This window comes from Amblyomma americanum, chromosome 4 (assembly GCF_052857255.1).
Source record: "Amblyomma americanum isolate KBUSLIRL-KWMA chromosome 4, ASM5285725v1, whole genome shotgun sequence".
Taxonomy (NCBI): Eukaryota; Metazoa; Arthropoda; class Arachnida; order Ixodida; family Ixodidae; genus Amblyomma; species Amblyomma americanum.
This window is the reverse complement of record NC_135500.1, coordinates 211,441,033-211,460,784: the sequence shown is the minus strand read 5'-3', so window position 1 is coordinate 211,460,784 and position 19,752 is coordinate 211,441,033. Positions and strand designations below refer to the sequence as shown.

The 19,752-nt window shown below is 51.5% G+C and overlaps 1 protein-coding gene and 1 non-coding gene across 2 annotated transcripts in view; one reads left to right on the top strand and one right to left on the bottom strand.

Annotated features, from left to right (window-relative positions):
- Positions 1-19,752, top strand: part of LOC144129250 (LIM domain transcription factor LMO4.2-like) — a 111,382-nt gene that overhangs the window by 34,030 nt on the left and 57,600 nt on the right. The window lies entirely within an intron of this gene.
- Positions 12,827-12,898, bottom strand: TRNAS-ACU (transfer RNA serine (anticodon ACU)). Its single transcript has one exon. It is a non-coding gene; the product is annotated as a tRNA-Ser (tRNA).

The following is a 19,752-nucleotide window of genomic DNA, read 5'->3' as shown; positions in this document are numbered from 1 at the left end:
AAAACAGGCGCTCGCGCCGGCGTTTGACTCGGCAAATGCATTTTTCGTGGTCCCTTCCCACCCTCCTCACCTCCGTCGACGTCGGGCCGGGCTGCAGACGCCTCCCCTTTCCGAAAGGCGAGAAGAGCAGCCCGCTAGCTCACCCCCCCCTCCCAGTGAGCGGTGCTCTCGCGAGAAGTCGCGGCTAATGAAGGAGTTCGATTGAGAAGGACAGAGAGCGCATAGGCGGCGTTCTCGGCCGCGGAGCCCAATTAGGGGACGACGAGCTGATGAATGAGGAGACGAACGACCGAGGAGCGCCGCTCTCCGAGAAGTTTCCCGCGGGAAAAGGGAAAGGGAGCGGCCAGGTTGCCGCGAAAAAGCGGAAACCGCGGAAGTGCGCGGGGAGTTCGTCGCCTGTCGCTAAAAAAAGGAGAGCGCGCCGGCGGCCGAAGCTAGGCGGAACAGTAAAATAGCGAAGGAAACGACGCGCTGCGATAAACGGCCTGACGAGCTCCCTCTGTTTCCCCCTCCGAAAGAGCGGCGCGATGTTCTGTTCGTCATTTTAATTTATTTTTCTTTTTTTTTCTGGGTTTGGCTCCGCGAAAAGCATTTTTATGGTTGGAGCCACTTGTCCGACGCAGCCGAGCAGACAGCTGTGGGACTGAGAGAGCTTTCTGATTCCTCCTTTGTTATTGACTCAGGTACTTTCGTACTTCGCGCGTCACATGCTCATTCGCGACGCGACGTCAAAAATTCTTCCTAACGCAGGTATACGTCCACGCTACCTTCATCGTAAATAATGTTTGCATTGTTTACGATGCCTTTGCCTTTCGAGCAGTAAGGAATTCCTTCGTTCGGTCTCATTTTAAAGTAAAGTAGTCCCTATGTCTTTCCGAGCAAGTAATCATAAAGCTAAGCTTGGGAATGTTTTTCCTCATATGCACTGGTAGGCACGCCTATAGAATTCCCGTGGTCTGAACGGCGTTTTAGTGGCCTTTAACGAACTAAGCACAGTGCATCCGCCCTCACCCACTGCGGTGGCTCTGTAGTCAGGGCGCTACAGTCGAATACAACTCAATTGGTTTTTGGGGAAAGGAAAGGCTCAGTATCTGTCTCATATATCGTTGGACACCTTAACCGCACCGTAAGGGAAGGGATAAAGGAGGAACTGAGAGACGAAAGGAAGAAAGAGGTGCCGCAGTGGAGGGATCTGGAATAATTTCGACCACCTCGGGATCTTTAACGTGCACTGACATCGCACATCACACGGGCACCTTAGCGTTTTTCCTCCATAAAAAAGCAGCCGCCGCGGTCGGGTTCGAACCCGTATCTCCGGACCAGTAGTCGAGCGCCCTAACCACTGGGCCACCGCGGCGGGTTACAACTCAAGAACGAAGCGGCTTTTCCCCTCCAAAGGACCCCCTTACAGCCAATGGCGTCGGCCGATTCTCATGACCCTGCTAGTGTGACAAAGCAGGGAGCGGCGCCACAATGCAGAAAAGGAACTATCCCCGATTACGGAGGTACGGGACTATCCCCTTTGATCTGCCTCTCCCTGCATTGCCACGCTAGCACGGTCATGAGAATTGGCCGACGCCGGAAGGGGCTCCTTTGACGGGAAAATCCGCTTAGTTTTTTAGTTGTATCCGAATGTATAGTCTATACTGTGCCGCGGCCGCATCGGGATGGCAATGATATGCTTTGCGGTGTCAGTTAACATTAAAGAGTCCTACATGGTCGCAATTAATCGCTAGTTCCGAGGGCCTCCGCTCCGGTTCCGCTTTCTTGAAAGACGAGACTTGAGACAGTTACTACGTCTTTCCATTCCACAGATACTAATTTTCAATGCACGGTTCCAATGGGACGGCCTCCCCCAACGGCGATGACTCAGCGGCGAAAATACACGCGTGAAACTTTTTTAAGCTTACAGATTGATCACAAATACTGCACGTTCCACAGTGCGAAATTCCGTACCAACGCTTATGCATGGGAGAGGATTGCGCGATACAAGCCACTCGGATGACATTGTTTATCGCGGAATGTTCCTGTTTAATTTGCTTCCTAGTTCTGAATTCCGCTGTTTATACTGCCATAATATTACACCACCGTCCAGGTCACTGCGTTTGCTACGGACTAACTCGCGAAGCCCGACGTCTTGAGACCAACGTGGAGGCGGCGTTCCTTTGTTTACGAATCGCCTTTCGCCGCACCGATTCTGCGGGGCTGACCTTGAATCACTGCACGAGGAACAACAACCTTCGTTCCAGGCCCTTCGTTAAGAGCGACGCAAACTCGCTGTACCCAACCTAGAATGTTGTCCAAACAAATCATCTCAAACAGCAGCCATATACGAGCAAGGAGGAGTATATCCATCAGTGCTCTCGGGAAGCTCCAATCGCAACCGAAAACCGGAGCCAAGAGAGTTGACAGCGACAGGGGAGGGCGCACCAAACGTAAGCAATTGCCCTAATGGCTCTTGATTGAAGTGACAGGGCTCTTTTACTCCCTTCCCGTTCTCTTGCCTTCCTGGTGCCTTCGTCAGGGCTCTTCGAGGCACCACACGGCGCGTCGCGTGGCCGTACGCATATGTGGGTACCAAGGCGGGCAGCGTACGGTTCGAGCCATTAGTGCCTTTGTTGACCTAACGTGGGCGTGCCCCTCGCCGACTGGGGTGGTCGCGGCGTGCGCCCGCCGACGAGTTTGCAAACCGGAAAAAGACAAACGCAAGAAAAGCGCGGCATAGAGTGCGCGGCCGTGTGCGTATATGCCTGTCTGAGCGTGCGTGCCGCCCCCTCGCCTTCCCTTTGCCGTAGCCGCATAGTGCTCGCAGGCGAACGTGCATGCGTAATGCTGATTGGACGAGAGACCCGGCGCCTGGCGGCGACATGACACGTGGACTTACAAGTCGTTAGGCGCTACGACGCCCTCTTTTGCATCGGACTCACGCAGTCTCTCTTGCGTTCGGACATAGACAGACATAGATCGTATAGAAGCGCGCCGCTCATGGGGCAGTAAGAAATAGGAAGAGGCGGGGGGTAGCAGTGTGGAGTGCGACCAGGGGCTAACGGTTTGTATACATATGCAGAGAGAGGACTGTGTAGTGCTGCTGCCGAAGCGGGTTTGGTTTTCGCATTTCGTCGCGGCGTCGCGGCAGCATGCGTCTGTTTGCACAGGCGTGCGCGGTACTGAAAGGAGCCGTGCATTCAGAAAGAGAAAAAGACAAAGGCGGGGGGGGGGGGGGGGGGGGGGTAGAAGGTGACGGTTCTTGTGTGGCCCAAGGGCGTTCCGCCGCCATCAGCATAGTGAGCAAACCACGAATGGTGCCGGCAACGACCATCAAGGCTGGCGTGGGGCGGGGCACCACAGGTCTGCATAGCTGGACCTCGGGCGTGTTCGTGCGTGCGTGTGTTGTGCTTGCGTCGTGGACTGGCGAATTTAAACAGGCGGGGTCCCATGGAAAGCGAGGAATATAGTCTCACACTGCCTATTACTCATCTCTCTATATCTCTCTCCATGGAACATGCTGCGGGATCCACGCGGCTTCTTTCACTGTCACGTAAGCTTGCAGGCCGCCGAGAGCTGTGTGTATATATATATATATATATATATATATATATATATATATATATATATATATATATATATATATATATATATATATATATATATATATATATATATATATATATATTATATATATATGCATGCAGGCTGGGTGTGAGTTATCTCGGCTTTAGCGTCCACCGGACGCAAACCACTGCGCGCTTATTTTGCTTTTCTACGCACCTGCCCTCGAGTTTGCGCGGCGCGCGTGCACCTAGAGCAAGCATGTTTACCGAGAGGTGAAGCTATATAGCGCCGCAGTGTCGGCTGTTGACGTCGTTTATACAAAGTGCGGTGTAAGCGGAGGGGCGATGGCGGCAGGTTTGAGTAATGAGCGTATGCTTCCAGTGTTTGCTATCCGGGCGCGGAGCAGTTTATGCAGATTAGCTCATCGATGCAGTACGTATGTACCTGTTCGCGTGGCGTTGTGCGCGTGTTTTCCTTTCACGTCGATAAGTTGGTTGCTAGATATGGGCGGAGGAGAAAATAGCTCCACGACTGCCTTTCGAATTCGCATGTGTAAGGTTGCTGAGCGTTGCTTGCTATGGCGTTGGTCGCAAGAGGTAGAAGGCTACATAACCTTGCATTCACCGGAGAGTTCATTATTGCGAAGGCATGGAACGTTCAGCGCAATCCTGGCAATAACGTTATAATAGCTTGCGTTTGGAGAAGGAAAGAAAGTTTACGTCAGGCGTGACAAAATTAACCAGCCAGAATGTGGGGCAGGTAATTTAGCACATAAAAAGGGCAGAGGGGTTGAAATAAGTTTTGTAGTGCATGATGGAACCAGTGCTATGATGGAACCAGTGTGGACACCACCGATCGGTGTAATAGCCTCTTTGTGCGCCCTTATCCTGGCCGTCAGAATTCAGGGCGTGGGATCAATTCCTTTCTGGCGACGTGTCAGTCTGCGAGCGGCTCGCCTACTTACATTGGCGATACTAAGATCCTTAAAGATTTTATACACGTGTATCCTGTAAAGGAGCGTATGATATACTCAGTGGGAACACTCGACGAGAGGAACATGTGCGGTTTTAAGGTTACTCCTGAACCGGCTTGAATGAATTCCAAGAAAGAAAAAAAAACGTGCGTGCGCGGTGCTGTGCATTGCAACCCTAATGCAACGGGAAGCCTTCGAAACAGGCGCTCAGCTCTTGCCCGATTGCATTCACAGGACTTGTCCTGTGCAAGCGCACCACCTGGCGGGGCAGTGTTGCGCATGACGAACTATCATTTATTTGCCAGCTGGGGCCGGTCGCTGACGCATGACGGCGGGGGGGGGGGGGGGGGGGGGGGGCAGATAGTTCTTGGTACGGCAATAGACTCAACACACTTGTGCTGAAAATGAAGCTTCCGCAATAACCGGCCGGCACCGTTGGCTGCCGGCATAGCGTTATAGCGGAAAACAGCAGTTGAATGTTTCGCAAAGTCCGCTGTTACTCTCGAAGAGTTTTAGGCTTTTGCGGCACCGCTGCGATCATTAAATGTGAGCTGAAGGTCTTTCGTCGCGCGGTGCGCCTTCGAATTGCCGCAATTCGCGCCACTTCTCCAACCCATAGCGGGTTCAGCGTTGGTTCCGCATTTCGACAACAACGCGACCTTGCAAAGTCTTGGTTCCTTGATGTCGGCTAACCACACAGCACATGCGGATTTAGAATCCCCGCACGACCGCGGCAGCGGGTGGCGGCAACGCGGTGACCCCTTTCCAGAACACTTCAACAAAAGAGCCAAGTCAACGGCGTCGGTGTGTGTGAGATGCCGATGGTCCCGATGCTCGTCGTCCCGAAAGTCTAACCATATATGCAAAAAGGGAGCGAGAAACTAGTTCCATAAAAACTTGCCCGTAAACTGCCGCTGCGCGGAAAAAAAAATGCACGGCTTTTCTACCCGCCACGGTGGCTCAGTGGTTAGGGCGCTCGGCTTCTGATCCGGAGTTCCCGGGTTCGATCCCGACCGCGGCGGCTGCGTTTTTATGGAGGAAAAACGCTAAGTCGCCCGTGTGCTGTGCGATGTCAGTGCACGTTAAAGATCCCCAGGTGGTCGAAATTATTCCGGAGCCTTCCACTACGGCACCTCTCTTTTCCTTTCTTCTTTCACTCCCTCCTTTATCCCTTCCCTTACGGCGCGGTTCAAGTGTCCGCCGATATATGAGACAGATACTGCGCCATTTCCTTTCCCCAAAAACCCAATTATTATTATCACGGCTTTTCTGACCGAAAGTTTCGTCACGCTATCATCTCTTCGTAATAAGGTATAGTGAGCGCTAAAACAAGACATTCGGCTGCGTTTGACTGCCGGTACAACACTAAAATATCATATTGTTCTTCTACTACTAACTTTAAAGCTCGGTTATTTATGCCATTCCCGAGAACTTTGTGATGCACGGTGTCTGCATTATTTTCTCCTGTGTAAACTATTTATTCTACCGTACGGGGACATGGCTAGTTGCATTCAGTCACCCTTCTTTACTTCGTCTAATCAAGAGCAAAACACCACTGAATGCACCGCTATTAACTGTTTTCATTTCTCAGCTGACTCTAATGGTACGTTCTGGTTGCTCCAGACATGGTATATTAATCACGCATTTTCATCCATTACCACCCAAGTCATGACGCGCGAGAAAGTTGCATTGAATCCGCCCTGGTTTCTTTCTCGTTTCGCCTACAGTTCCTTGGCTAAATATAAAGGGAACTAGCGCGTGCGCATGCAACCGGAAAAACACGCTCGAAATGAACTCTACGCGGAAACGGGATGCAAACCGTATGGTTCTACATTTTTCGAATACTCTTGCTTCGTTCGTGTTTTGGTGAGAGCCGCCAATACAGTATAGATAAGCCCGGCGCTCGCCTGTCTCTTTCTTTCCTCCCCCATCTGCCTGCGCGTGCCACATTGCTCTACATGGCGCCAATGAATCACCGCAGCTGAAATGATGGGAAGTCGCGCGCATGGAGCGAACGAGTGAGCAGACGCGGAAGCAGGATACGGTGCCGCAGAGCCCGTCAGACGGAGAATAATATATACGCGTGTTAAGACAGCGTCGCTCGAAGTCTTCCTCCCATGAGCAGCGCTTTTAACAGTGCAATTCGTGGCCGCGGCTTGCACCATTCGTTGTGTGACCGTTGCGCGATTAACCGGCTCGTTGCGAAAGCAAGAGCCAGCGATGAGGGCAGAGAGATAGTGTCAGTGAAAGCTGCTCGGTCCCTTACAAAGATGGTCTATATGTACTCTATAGACTTCTTATAGCCTCTATTGTCTTCCTATAGATGTTTCTTTTTGTCTTTTCATAGTCTATAGACAAAAGGCTACTGATAGTATGTGGCCATAAATCTATAGATTGTCTATAGTCTGTCTATAGGATTTGTATTGCCTATTCACTGTTCTCTACGGTTTGTCTATAGAGAGTCTATAGACTTTTTAGACAGAACTCTGTGGACAGTCTATAGACTGTCTAAAGAAATTTTTCAGGGGAGTGACTCGAGTGAGACGCGCACTACAGGTGGGCAGCATGCTAACCGCTGCCACCACGGTCGGCCGGCAGGGCAAAGGCCACGGTGATGGGCTCCATCAGCCAAAGTGTATGGCGAGGGGGATAGCAGGAGCCAGGCCTTCCCTAGATGGGGATGGGCGTGCGTTAAAAGGGTGGCGGCGGGGAAACGGGGCGCATTTATTTGCTCGCCTCGGATCCCCTTGCAATCACCCACCTTTCCTTTCCCTTCCCGAAACCGGGCCTCTTTTAGCTTTTTCTTTTTTTTTTATTCGGAGCGGCGATCCCTGCCACTTCCTGGCGTTGCTCTGTGCGGATGGCGGTGGTGGGCTTTCAGGGAAATCGAAACGACTCTGGTTGCACGGGGTGACGTACGCGATGTTTTCCGCGCAACCACCTACCCTGCGTTTTTTTTGCCGCAGCCCGAACCTCACTCGTTGCGTAGCTTTCCTTACTCCGCTTTGGTTCGCACCGCACGACATATCGTAGACGGGAGGAATAAGTAAGCGAAGAGAAAAGAAAGTCGGTACAACAATATGGTTCCGGAAACTGCTATGTGGACCTCCATGTTTCTGTAGGCAAGCGCCGAAATTATTTAATACAACTCTAGACATGCCACCCTCACGTACCAATGTTCGCGTGCGTTGTTCCTCGTTCATTTTCACTCTTTTGTCATTTGTTGTAAGCCCCGGCGCGCCCTCCTTCAGAAAGAATTAATCGCAAAGCACCCGTCGGTGAATTTGGGCACTGACTTGCGAGGCACAACAGAACAAACTTTGAAGTTTATATTTAGTGATAAGAGTGGCGTATCACTTAGGTCTATTTGCAAGTCGCTGTTCTTCTTCCATGGTCTTTTACGTCACATCCGTTGTCTTGGAGACCGGCCGTACTCCCTGCAAGCGGCGAAGTAACAACACTGACAAAGAACCGTGGCCGCCTTCGTCCGCCTATGTCTACTAGTCCTGTTGCGAGCAGCCTTCGTTCTACCTGATGCATTTTTATCTATTCTTACGGACCTTTCAATTGGGTGCAAGTAGAGGTGGTAGCACCTCCTCTCTGGACTTTTGCAAACCGTTTCCGTGAGCTCGCGCTGCCAGTCCCACCTTGCTAGCGCCACGCTCTAAGCATAACAGAGTAAAAAAAGGAGTAAGTTGCCCTCTAGCTAGCGCATTCTCTTTTATAAAAGAGTGTGCACTAGAGGGAAGCGTATTTCATTTTTACTCCATATAGGCTTATTGGCGTTTAGAGTGCACGCGCACACTGTAACAGTCCAGCGTGCAATGTGGCGACAGAGAGAAAGCGCTCATTGGAAAGGTCTAGAGTTGCTGCAGGATGGAGAGGATTATTGTGCCCTTGCAAAAATAGTATGTGTTCACCTCAATTCTCATTTTATCTAGTGAACAGATGCCCCGCCGTGGTGGCTCAGTGGTTAGGGCGCTCGACTACTGATCCGGTGTTCCCGGGCTCGAACCCGACCGCGGCGGCTGCGTTTTTATGGAGGAAAAACGCTAAGGCGCCCGTGTGCTGTGCGATGTCAGTGCACGTTAAAGATCCCCAGGTGGTCGAAATTATTCCGGAGCCCTCCACTACGGCACCTATTCCTTCCTTTCTTCTTTCACTCCCTCCTTTATCCCTTCCCTTACGGTGCGGTTCAGGTGTCCAACGATATATGATACAGATACTGCGCCATTTCCTTTCCCCAAAAACCAATTATTATTAGTGAACAGACAACAAGAGCAGAGCGTACTACATCCAATGGGCTCTATAGGCACGAGGAAACAGCCGTCACTAATAATTCCCAGTTTCTCTCGCGCTCTGCCTTCCCACATTACGAGCGTCTCATGGCGCATCAGCTCAATCAGGCTGCGGGTGCCACCGACGCGCTCCACGCGGTATTGAAGCTTCCTCCTCCTCCGTTCCCACGAGAAAAGAACTGACGGCCGATCTTGCGCAAGCACCTCGAAAGCCATTTCTTGTACATGTGTCAGCCGCGCGCGCATCCCGCCGCCGTTCGCGCATTTCAAATACTCTCTCGCGTACTCTCGGATTTCGCTAATTGCCTCCAGGACACCGCCGCGCTCCCCGGGCCGGGCAGGAAGGCCCTCCTCGTTGCGCGAGGCTCTTGTGGCGCTTTTTTTTTCTTTTCCTGGCTCGCGAGGGCTGTTAGCAGCTGAAGCGGATCTTCGTTAAGCGAAACCAAAAACAGGCGCCCGTAACAAGCGACAGCTGGCGTCTTTCGGCAGACAGACAGTCCTCGTCTTCCTGCGCGGCGCTAATCAAAGACACTAGCCGGGAAAGAAGAACGAGAAGGGAGGGGAGGGGAAGAAAGAGAGAGAGAGAGAAAGCAATGGATTCAAGACACGGGTACAGTATATAAAGTAAAGAACGGATGAGGAAATCTGGGGAAGTTAATCCGCCATCCTTACACTGCTGATTATTTTGATGATTATTTGAAGGGAGTGACTTACGAATTTAGGGGATACGGAAGTTTGTACTCCCCATATGGAGAGCATCATTGGCCCGTCAGGAGCTTGTGTCCATGCTAACTCGTGCGTGTATATATACGTTTCTGGACAATTCGGAAATACGTACGCAGTATAAACACTCAGCAAAAGGGCAGCGATGAGCAGCATTCAAATTACAGCAATTTCTCTACAGAACTGAACCATTCCCGCTTGTCTGTGTTGCAGCAAGGCACGAATAAATCTTACACAGATCTTAAGGAGAGGACAAGAAGGAGCCGTTTTGCAGCAATGCTTTGATACATTCTTGTTAACGCGATAGCGTTAAGAGTCCTGTGTCGCAGAAAACCCGGCGTCGTCGTCGGCGTCCTTGGCCGTGAGGGAAAAATCCGCACAGAAGGAGCCTAGGTGGCAGGTGGATACTTAGGTCATGTGACCTTATGACGTCAGCACAACAACCTGCCCACTGGATTGTGGGGAAACTGCCTACCGACGCATGTGGCGGTTAAATTGATGATTGGTCGCTAGATGTTGCTCGCGAAAAGCAGCCCGGGTCTCACGACCCCAACCGGTGGCAACGCCTGCCATCGCAGGGTAGTGGAAAAAACCGCTGCACCACTGCGCCAGGAATGGTATGATGACTCCAGAGATCTATGAATGTGTAGTAGAGAATGACCGAGCACGCAAATAAGTGAAAGCCGGACATTTATCGACACCAACGAGGCTGTTATCCGCAGGGGATAAGCTGTACACATCAGAGACATTTATCTCTGCCGTACGGTAAACGCGCTAAATACAGTAATTGCAGCCGCATACGACAAATATTAGAGAGTTATAGCATAGCGCGATCCGCTACCGTGATCTGCTTCCGTGGGGCGCCATTGTGTACGTGATGATTGGCCCCAACGTGGCAGGCGCACACGCAGCTGACGGGCATGACATGTGGCGCCACCTGGCGTCCTCGGGGCGTTCTGCGCACTCGCAGTGGCGCCTCGCGGAAGCGGATCACGGTAATGGATCGCGGATCGTGCTATAATATAACTCTCTATTGCCTGTCAAAGGTAGCAACGGCAACGCGATACCGTATTTGCCGTAGGGCTTTGCGGCCGTGCTAAAATTCTCTATTAGCTCGCGCTGGCGCAACGACGCGTTTTGTTTCGCGCTGCTGCTAAGCCGGTAGTTAGGCTGTCAACGCAGCCTCGGGGACGGCTAGTCATCGCAGGCGTCCGGGAGCGTGTGAAACCGCTCTCCCAAGGCAGCTAAACGGTGATCGCTCAGTCATCGACCACCCTGCCGTACCCGCGGCGTCCCTGGGGCTCATCTTCCCATCTTTTTGTTCTTTTTGTTGATATTATTTTCTTTCCTGCAGTTTCTCTTCGTTCCATCTCCGTATACCGAGGCGGGACCAGCGGCGCTTGGACGAGGCGCTGTTGCATCGTAGGCTTGTAAGCGGTCCACGAGTGAAGAATGCTCGCCTCTCCGACGTCACTGCGCAAAAATGCGAGCCGCAAGCACCCAACGACGCCGTGCTGCGCTACAGAGCAGCGCACAGTTTCCGCTGCTGTTGCAACACTCGCTCCGCTTGTGACCGGAAGCCTGAGGCGTTTTCTTTTTGTCTCTTTTTCGACCAGCGTAGCGACTTCACGGAAGCCATATCGTTCTGAGGCATTTTTGCGCCTCCTGCGGTCACCTCCGTTAGGCCTGCGGTTCGCTGCACTATCGATGACTGTGTGTGGAGTTTTTCGTACCCAGGGGTCTATGCGAAGGAACGCTACGTTTCTAGAGCTCAGAGGGTAGGTCCGCGCTTCTCGGTGCTCCTGCCGACAAACATTTACGAGACAGCGAGCAAAATCGTTTTCTCCGGTACGATGTGAACTTCCCTTTGGTTTGCTGCGAGCGTTGGAGTCGATGACTTCTCTGATCACCCTGTTTTTATCGGGCAACGAGATGAACATCATCGCGCGTCAGCGACAGGCAGTGCAGTTTTAACGCGATAGAGTTAACGGCCCCCAGAAAATCTGGTGTCCGCGCTGTCGGCGTTGTGAGCGAAATGTCACGGACACTCTGGCATGTGGTTCTCAGAGAGCAACGTAGGATTCACGTGGGACACCTAGGTCACGTGACCTTGCAGCGTCATGACAGCCTGGCCACCGGATAGTGGAAGCTACCCAACGTGGCAGGTGGCAGTTAAATTAATGATTGGTGGCTCGGGTAGAGCAACCTGGTTCACACAATGCCAAGAACTGACCCAGAACATCAGCGCTGTGTTTTGTCCCTACCCTGTTTGGCTTCGAGCCGTTGCGCTGGTTTACAAGAACCAGAACTGGGATTACATGCCATCGCAGGGCAGTGGCGCATTGCTTAACTGCTGCACTACAGAGCCAGGAGTGGTATGAGGACTCCCATAGATCTATGAATGTAGAGAGGGACCTCCTGCATATGTAGGAATTAACCGAATGCGCTATAGCGTCATACCCTTAAGGCCTCTAGAGCTTAAGTGTGCCCTCAAATTTTTCAGCGCAGGAATACACTTTTATTGCGTAACGGGTGATGCTAATGCCAAAATCGGCGCAGGCAGCAAACGCAGCAGAAGGTGCCGCTTGAAAGAGCGAACACGTACGCATATATCAAAGGCTCAATCTGCGGGAAAATTGGGCTTGCGTCCTCAAGGCGATGACAAGAAAGCTGGCAAGTCGTGCGGATAGGTGGGCCAGTTGGTCAGGTATAACATTGGAACGAGTAATGTAGCTTTAAAACGCTGCATAGAAAAAGCAACGAAGAAAAAGTGTCCGCCCTCTCTTCGCTTTTTCTACGCGATGCTGTATTTAAGCTGCATTCTTCCTTCCAATGTGATGTCTTGCGTTGCACGCTAAATAAGCGCGGCACCGGCCCCGCCAAAGCAGCATTTATTTCGAATTGGAAAAAAGCATTCTGGTCTCCATCACCGCATTCAGTATACGCACATACAGTGTGACTTGGAAGCATTCTAAAGATCCAAAAACACACATACGTAGGCGTTAGTCTTTTCGGTTTTCACGGATAAAAACCGATAAACGCATAATAATAATTGGTTTTTGGGGAAGGAAATGGCGCAGTATCTGTCTCATATATCGTTGGACACCTGAACCGCGCCGTAAGGGAAGGGATAAGGATGGGAGTGAAAGAAGAGAGGAAGAAAAGAAGGTGCCGTAGTGGAGGGCTCCGGAATAATTTCGACCACCTGGGGATCTTTAACGTGCACTGACATCGCACAGCACACGGGCGCCTTAGCGTTTTTCCTCCATAAAAACGCAGCCGCCGCGGTCGGGTTCGAACCCGGGAACTCCGGATCAGTAGCCCAGCGCCCTAACCACTGAGCCACCGCGGCGGGTAATGATGCTGAATTCAATTTTCGGAATTCGGTATTGACCGGAAAAGGTCAGTGCTCATGACGAACACGCCACAGGTAGCTAGCTGTTGAGTAGGCGTTAGCCCCAGTCCAAGGAGAAAACTAAGACGGTGGTACCATTGGATAAATTAGCGGTGTCGTACGTTTTGTGGCACTCCTCCGCTAGGGCACACATTCTGCAGACGGATGTTCCACGTTAGGGCACTCCACTTCGTCGCCAAATGCCGTCTGTAACGTAGCGCTGCTCGTGGTCGCGGTGATCACCCACTTAGGACAGTTCCTTTCTTAATAAGGTTTTTCCACCGCATCTAAGGACACTAACGCTATAACATGGATAAGCGTCACGAAAATGTCACATTATGGCGACCGCGACGGTTAAAGGGCAATTCCATCGTTGTCGTCGACACGAAGACAAATGATGACCCATTCCTTCGCTTGACCCAGCACAACAACCCAGCTGCAACATGACAGCCCACTTGCTGTCATTCAAATGCTAAAGTTTTTGTCTGATGTGTCGGTCCATAAGTTAACTTCCGCTCCTTTCTTAATGGCGACAGCATTTCCTTCCACGAGCAGAGCTCTAAATACGTACATCTGTGCGTTAATTAGTTTCAATCAAATGCACAAGACAGCATAAGAATATCATATAACCGAAATAATCCGGTAGTTCTTGTGTAGAAAATAATATTCACCGAAAAAAACCTAAACCTGAGTTCTGAAATAAAAACCGAAGATGCCCCTGCACATAGGTACCGAGCTCCTGGGTGTTGTCCGAAGCTTCCAGGAAACATGCACACAACCGCTGGAGATTCGAATTCAAAAAAGGTTTACATCGGTCCGCTTGACTTGATGGCCGGGTTGGCTCTGTGATGAGAATAGTTTACGCTAATGAGTCATTTATCGTTCGAGGTCATTACAGCGGCCCCTGGATCCAAGAGAGGGGCATCAACCGTGCATCGTTGGTCGGGGCCGTAAAAGCTACTCGTCCTCCATTTTCCGACTTTTCTGTTTCTCTTCTGCTTCCCACAACCCCCTTGCAATGCGGACGACGGCACGAATAAAGACAGACAGCGAGCGCAGAAAGACGACCGTTCATTCATCGGCAGGGTCCCGGGATCACGGCTCGCACGACGGATGTGCATCAAGTGCTGTTTGGGGGTGCCATAAAAGAAACATGAGGGAAACAGGTTCCCTTCCTTCTCCGAGCAGTTCCACCAGCCGCGGCCGGCCGGTCGGTCGGTCGGCGGCGCTTTGAAGAGCGAAAGACACTTTGGTTCGGGAAAAAAACAAGCCTGGCTTATAGTGCGCGGCAGAGGGAAAGGGAGAGATCTTCACTTGGGAATGTAAAGCAACGGGGCTCGCATGATGCGGCGGCAGATGCGCGCCTCGTGCCTCTTCTGGCCGCTTCCTCTTCTCCGCCATTTGCCCCCGTCCCACACAACAGCAACAACGGCGCCATCGCAAGCCCGCACACGCACACGCCGATAAATGCGCTTTGTGCACGCGCTGCTGGCCGCAAGAACAGCAGCAGGAGCCCTTCCACATCCCGACCCTCTCTCGCGCGAGGAGGGGGCGCCGCTGCGAAGAAGTGCTTATGATTCCGGCGTCTCTCTCTGCGGCGGCGGCGGCCGAACGCCTCTCCTGATGCGCGCTACTACTACCGCCTCCTCCCAGTACTACTACTCCAACCTTGCCGGGAGTGGAGTGGAGGGCCCGCGTCGTCCAAATGGCGAACAACGCGCCGGGCCTGTTGCTAATGGACCCTCTCCTCCTGCGGCAGCTCGTGGCGTGTTCCACTCGAGGTGTCTGTTTTACGACTGGCGGCTTCGCGGAAAGAAAGAAAGAAATAGGGAAAGAAGAGGCGCGGGTGCGAGCGCAGGAGGCCGAACGGAGGGAGATGCTCGATCCGTGTCGGCGGCGTCGCCAGGGGTCCGACCGACCGGCGCGCCGCTGCGGTGCCTCCTGTGGTTCAAGTGCCTCCTCGTTAGCCGAAACCTCGCGCTGAGTCGCCGTTTCCCGGGGCCCGCCGCGTCACTTAGCCTGAGTGAACATCCTGTTGGTGGCTGGTCGCAATCTGGCCGGCCGCTGCTGCAGTGCTCTCATCTTTTTTTGTTTCCTTTTGCCTCCCCCCCCCCCCCCCCCTCTCCTCCGTCGGCTTGCAGTGTGCGCCCACACATGGTTCGACTCTTTCGTCGATCTCCTCCGCCTGTGTAAGCTGTCCCCGAGAAGGCGCAGACTCGTCGTGACCCGCTTACTCGCTTTTCCGTTCGTCCAGTCATATCCTACATTGCAGGTCATCTGGAAATACAGATGAGCAAAATTTACGAAGCCGCCTACGCTGCGTCCGGTCACCTTTAACGCGCATTGGTATTTCGGACGCGTGTCAGGGGCGGATTTAGCGAGGTCGGGGGGCGGCCCTATTTTCTCAGTGCGTTTCTTAGACTTCCTTCTTTGAAAAAAATCGGTTGTCATGGTTTTCCCTCAGAAGATTTCTCTTTGAGGGCCGCCTTCCTCTTCCTAATGCCATTTAATCCATCATTGACCACAGCTGGATTCACTATTTCCAGCCAGAACAAATGAAGTGCAGTTCCCTCAATGAGAAAGCCAAGTAGCGACGGCAAAATGAAGTATTTAAAGGAAGGCTCGATAACAAATACGTGCCCAGATGCACAGCGGGTTTGTGTCGATTCGAAGTGCATGCCGGGGAGTGGCTTTTGTGAACAAAGGGAAATGGCAAGATCTCTTTCTTCACGCGAATGGTTCAAAACTTATTACAGCCCAATTAAGGTAGGAGGAACAAGGAAAAAAACTACATTTGGGCGCTGATCCTCATTTTTAGTTCTTTCTTCTATCACGTGATTATTGCGCTGAACATTTCTTACCGTGGACTGCCTCCACCTAACCAATTTTGCCGGGGCCCTTAAACTATCGCCTATGTTTAATTAATGCGTACCAAATGCCACGTATGCCGCCTAAAAAGCCACTTTAAAGATGAACCAAAAGAGCGTTTGTTGTAGTCACTGGCGTCTTTTAGGATAGTGTTAATAAAAAAAAAAATCCCCTTTATTACTTACCTCTCCGCAAAGTAATTGTGTTTACACGGCTCCTAATCTGATTTGACTGTGTGTTATTTCCGGCGGTAAAAACGTTTTGTTAGTGACGGAGCCCTGCTACAAAACAGGCCTGCTGTGATCATCCCATCAATTTTTTTTTCTTTGCTGGAATTTTCAACATTGTGAGCGCGTGCTTGTTCCTGTAGCCAGCGATTCGTTATGCTGCTCCAGAAACCCGCCTCTCTTTCTTGCTACCCACTCCGCATGCATCGCGCGAATTGGGCGTTGCTGGATGAAAGTATGCGCTGGCTTAATATGACTTAAAATGACCTCTTCAATCTCCCTGCATTCCCTAAAGCTTTTCACAGAGCGCACGTCCTAGGTGCCTGTTTCTGGCTTGCGCATCTTCATTTACGCCGACAAACTGGTACGGATATTACTTACGGTGGTCTACACGTCTCTCAATAATTCGGAAACCTAACAGTAATAGCTAATAGGCTCAAAAAAGCGGCCTTTAAAGTCAAAAGGACTATTTTTTAAAAATGGTGTAGCCTTGGTGGGAAACACCGTGTGTAGCCTACGGCGCAAGCCCTGCTTGATTATTTGAAATGGAAACAAGGGAAGGCAAGGAGGAGCAAAAGACCGAAACTAAAGAAATAAAATCGAGTGAAGAGCAGGCGATATTTCTCAAAAGAACCGCCGGACACGTCCGGGCGGCCCGACATAACGCGCGCGGCCTTTGATGCCGGCCAGCGGAGAGGCATAGGAATCGTTTGCATACGCAACGGCTGCTGCAACAGCAAGAACGAAAGGAGGGACGCGCGACCCCCCGTGTAAACACGCTTCCCAAAGGCAAAGGAGAGGAAAAAAACGTGTCGGGAGACGAGGAGAGAGCAGAGCGGGGCCGAAGCCGCGACACACAGGAGGCTCGCGTCCATCGCCAATTTAACTTCCCTCCTTGAGGAGTGCCGGCGATGCGTTTCCGGGAACCGCCGCTCACTATCCCGTGCGGCTTTCAGCGCGCGCACTGCCGACACCCGCGAAAGCGACCGGGTTGAAGCGATGTGCGCTGCCGCGAAAGCGTGGTGTTGTTTACTCTCCAGGAAAGTGGGGGAGGGCCTCGTAAAATGGGAGGGCCGTCCCGATGAAAGAGCCGGCAGCTGTGGCCGCTTTGCGAACGCCGTCCTCCTACGCGGCCGCTTGGCGTCGGTGGCGCGTATTTAGAGCCGCCGCCGCACGCCTTATTACGAGCGCTGCAAAGACCGGGGTGCGCATTCGCGCAACGCTGCCGCTACTCATCGTTCGTCGGCGGCGGCGGCTGCACCCACGCAAACACACACACACACACGCAGTCGCGCTGGCTATAAGCGAAGGCACACACGCTCGTGTCGGCCTTGCAGCACGTAGTACACTACGCCGATATGCTTGCTGTACGCGCCGGTGCATTCAGCCTGTGGCGGAGAGTGAGTGGGCGAGTGAGCTTGTTATGTGCTGCGGTGCCTGCCGCCGTCTTTTGAACCTCGCTAGGCCCGCTGAACGTTCCTCGAATAGTAGTGAAAAAGAAAAAAGAAATAAAGGAAAGATGAAACGGCTTTCATTATTTTATCCCTTGTGTGGTTCGGCGAAACCCTTGCGATCGTCTAGGAAGCGTTGCCTTTTCAGGCGAATAAATGGGGGGGAGGGGGATTACGAGGTGTTCAGCTCTGCTTTTGGCGCGTTTTTCGCCTTCCGCCGTCGTCGACGGCGAATGCGCTCGCAGTTGGTTGCTCCTCCGCTATTGCGAATGGGTTGTATATGATCGCAGTCAGCGCGATGGATTCAGGGCGTCTCTTTTTTTTTTCTCTCTCTCTCCCATTACAGTTACAGTGTGGCTGTGCACCTCGTTTTCTTGATCTACGAATTTCTTGGGTGGATGGTATTTTGTGTCCGATGAACAATAACCTTCGTCCAAGCGTCGAAAGCAGGGATTTGGGGAGGGGAGCGCATCCCATTCGTACCTCTCTCAACTACGAAGATGCCCTCTTAAACTGAATGCGGGGGGTCAACTATAAGTCGCGGTTAAGTGTAGTGGCATGGACTCTAGGACCGTGGCGATCCCTTTGATATGTATGTGGGGGTTTAACGCCCCGAAGCTGCGCGGGCCATGATGTCTGGCGTAACGGAGACCTGCGGAATAATTTCTTCCACCTGGAGTTCCCCTACGTAGTAATAGTAGGAGTAGGAGTAGTATATGTGGTGGTTTATTAAGACAAAAATACAAAAAAAGGAAAAGATGTTGCTGCAGGCGCGGCAGTTGCTATCTAATATCTTAAGCGCTCTAGTGGAGCGAAAGCTAGAGAGGAGACCTTTATAAAATATTTTCTATATTTACAAAAATATAAAAAGATGCTGAAGTTAGCGCCGCTCGCGCGCAAGTGTCCAAGCACTGTTCGAATTGTAACCAAATTGTAATTGTGTTTCATATACAAAGCCTCGCACACGTAGTGTCTCGTCGGTAATGAATCGCCCCGTGCGGCGCGCTGCACAAGCGGACTGGGGAGGGGAGGGGGGGGGGGGGGGGGGGGGGTACCCGGCCGTATGGACCTCCTTCACCCCGCGACGTCACGAAGATGCGGTGGCGCTGATGTTAGCAGCGACTTTCGCATGGTAGGCAAAACAGGTTCCGCTTGCCCGTGCCTACCGCAGCTGCCGCAGTTAGCGGCGGCTGCTTCAAGCCTGTGCACTGCAGAAGCAGCATATATTGACCAGCTGCGTCACTGCTGGATCCGCGTAGTAGCATAAAAAGTATTAAATTAGCCTCGATAGGTTTCTCGCGCATAAATGCCGCATTCGGAAACTGGCTAACAGGCATTGGGCCACGGTAGTAAAGGGCGAAGTCTGGGAGTCGATAGGCACTGCCACTCAATGCACTTAATAGCATGCAAGTTACTGCGTTCATTCACCTGAACTTCAGGATAGTAGGCTGATAATTGCTCAAGGAAAAAAAGACATATGTAGCTGCACACGTACTTATCACCTTGAGCCGGAGTGCACGGGGCGCCGACAGGTTCACTCGCCTCCAAGGAATGCGTTTTTTTTTGTTAATAGCACACCATGTTTTAATGGCGCGTTTTATCACATTTATTATTTACTTGAAACTGTTTCTTGATATGACGACGTAATTATTTCATTCGAGTAGAAAGAAGTCTGGTAAGTTGTGTCAATCTTGCGCGGTCGCGTTGGTGTGCTTAGAATAGCGTACCTTAAGTGTGCTAAACGCCATTATTTTCATTGTATCATGCATGTGTCATGTTTCATGAGGTAATACATGATCGCGAAGCTTGTTTGCAAAGAAGCAGCCGCAGGCGTGCTACTAACAGACACGCGGCGAGATTGAGAGGGGACGCGGCATGAAAAGTGTTTTCGTTATTCATGCATGCGATATGTAACTAAACTTGGTGCAAATATGAAATTCCTACGCTAGTTTCAGTCATTCCTTTTATCCATAGCTATACCTGGTGCAGTTCTGGGCAATTATAATTAACACCGTCGTCCAGTCCCCCCAAGGTCTCAAATAATTGAGTAGATAGTGCGCAGTTTTTTTATTCCAGCATGTACATAAAGCCCTATTCTGTATGATGACGCGATTAGTTCTTTTTCTATATGATCAGTACTTATGCATGCATAGTTACATGAAAACGTTTCTTACAAAAAATAACACAATACTGCATGTGTAGGGAAAAAAATCGAGAGATTTATTACGCTCCTCAACGTCTCAGGAATAGTTTGCGACAAATGGAA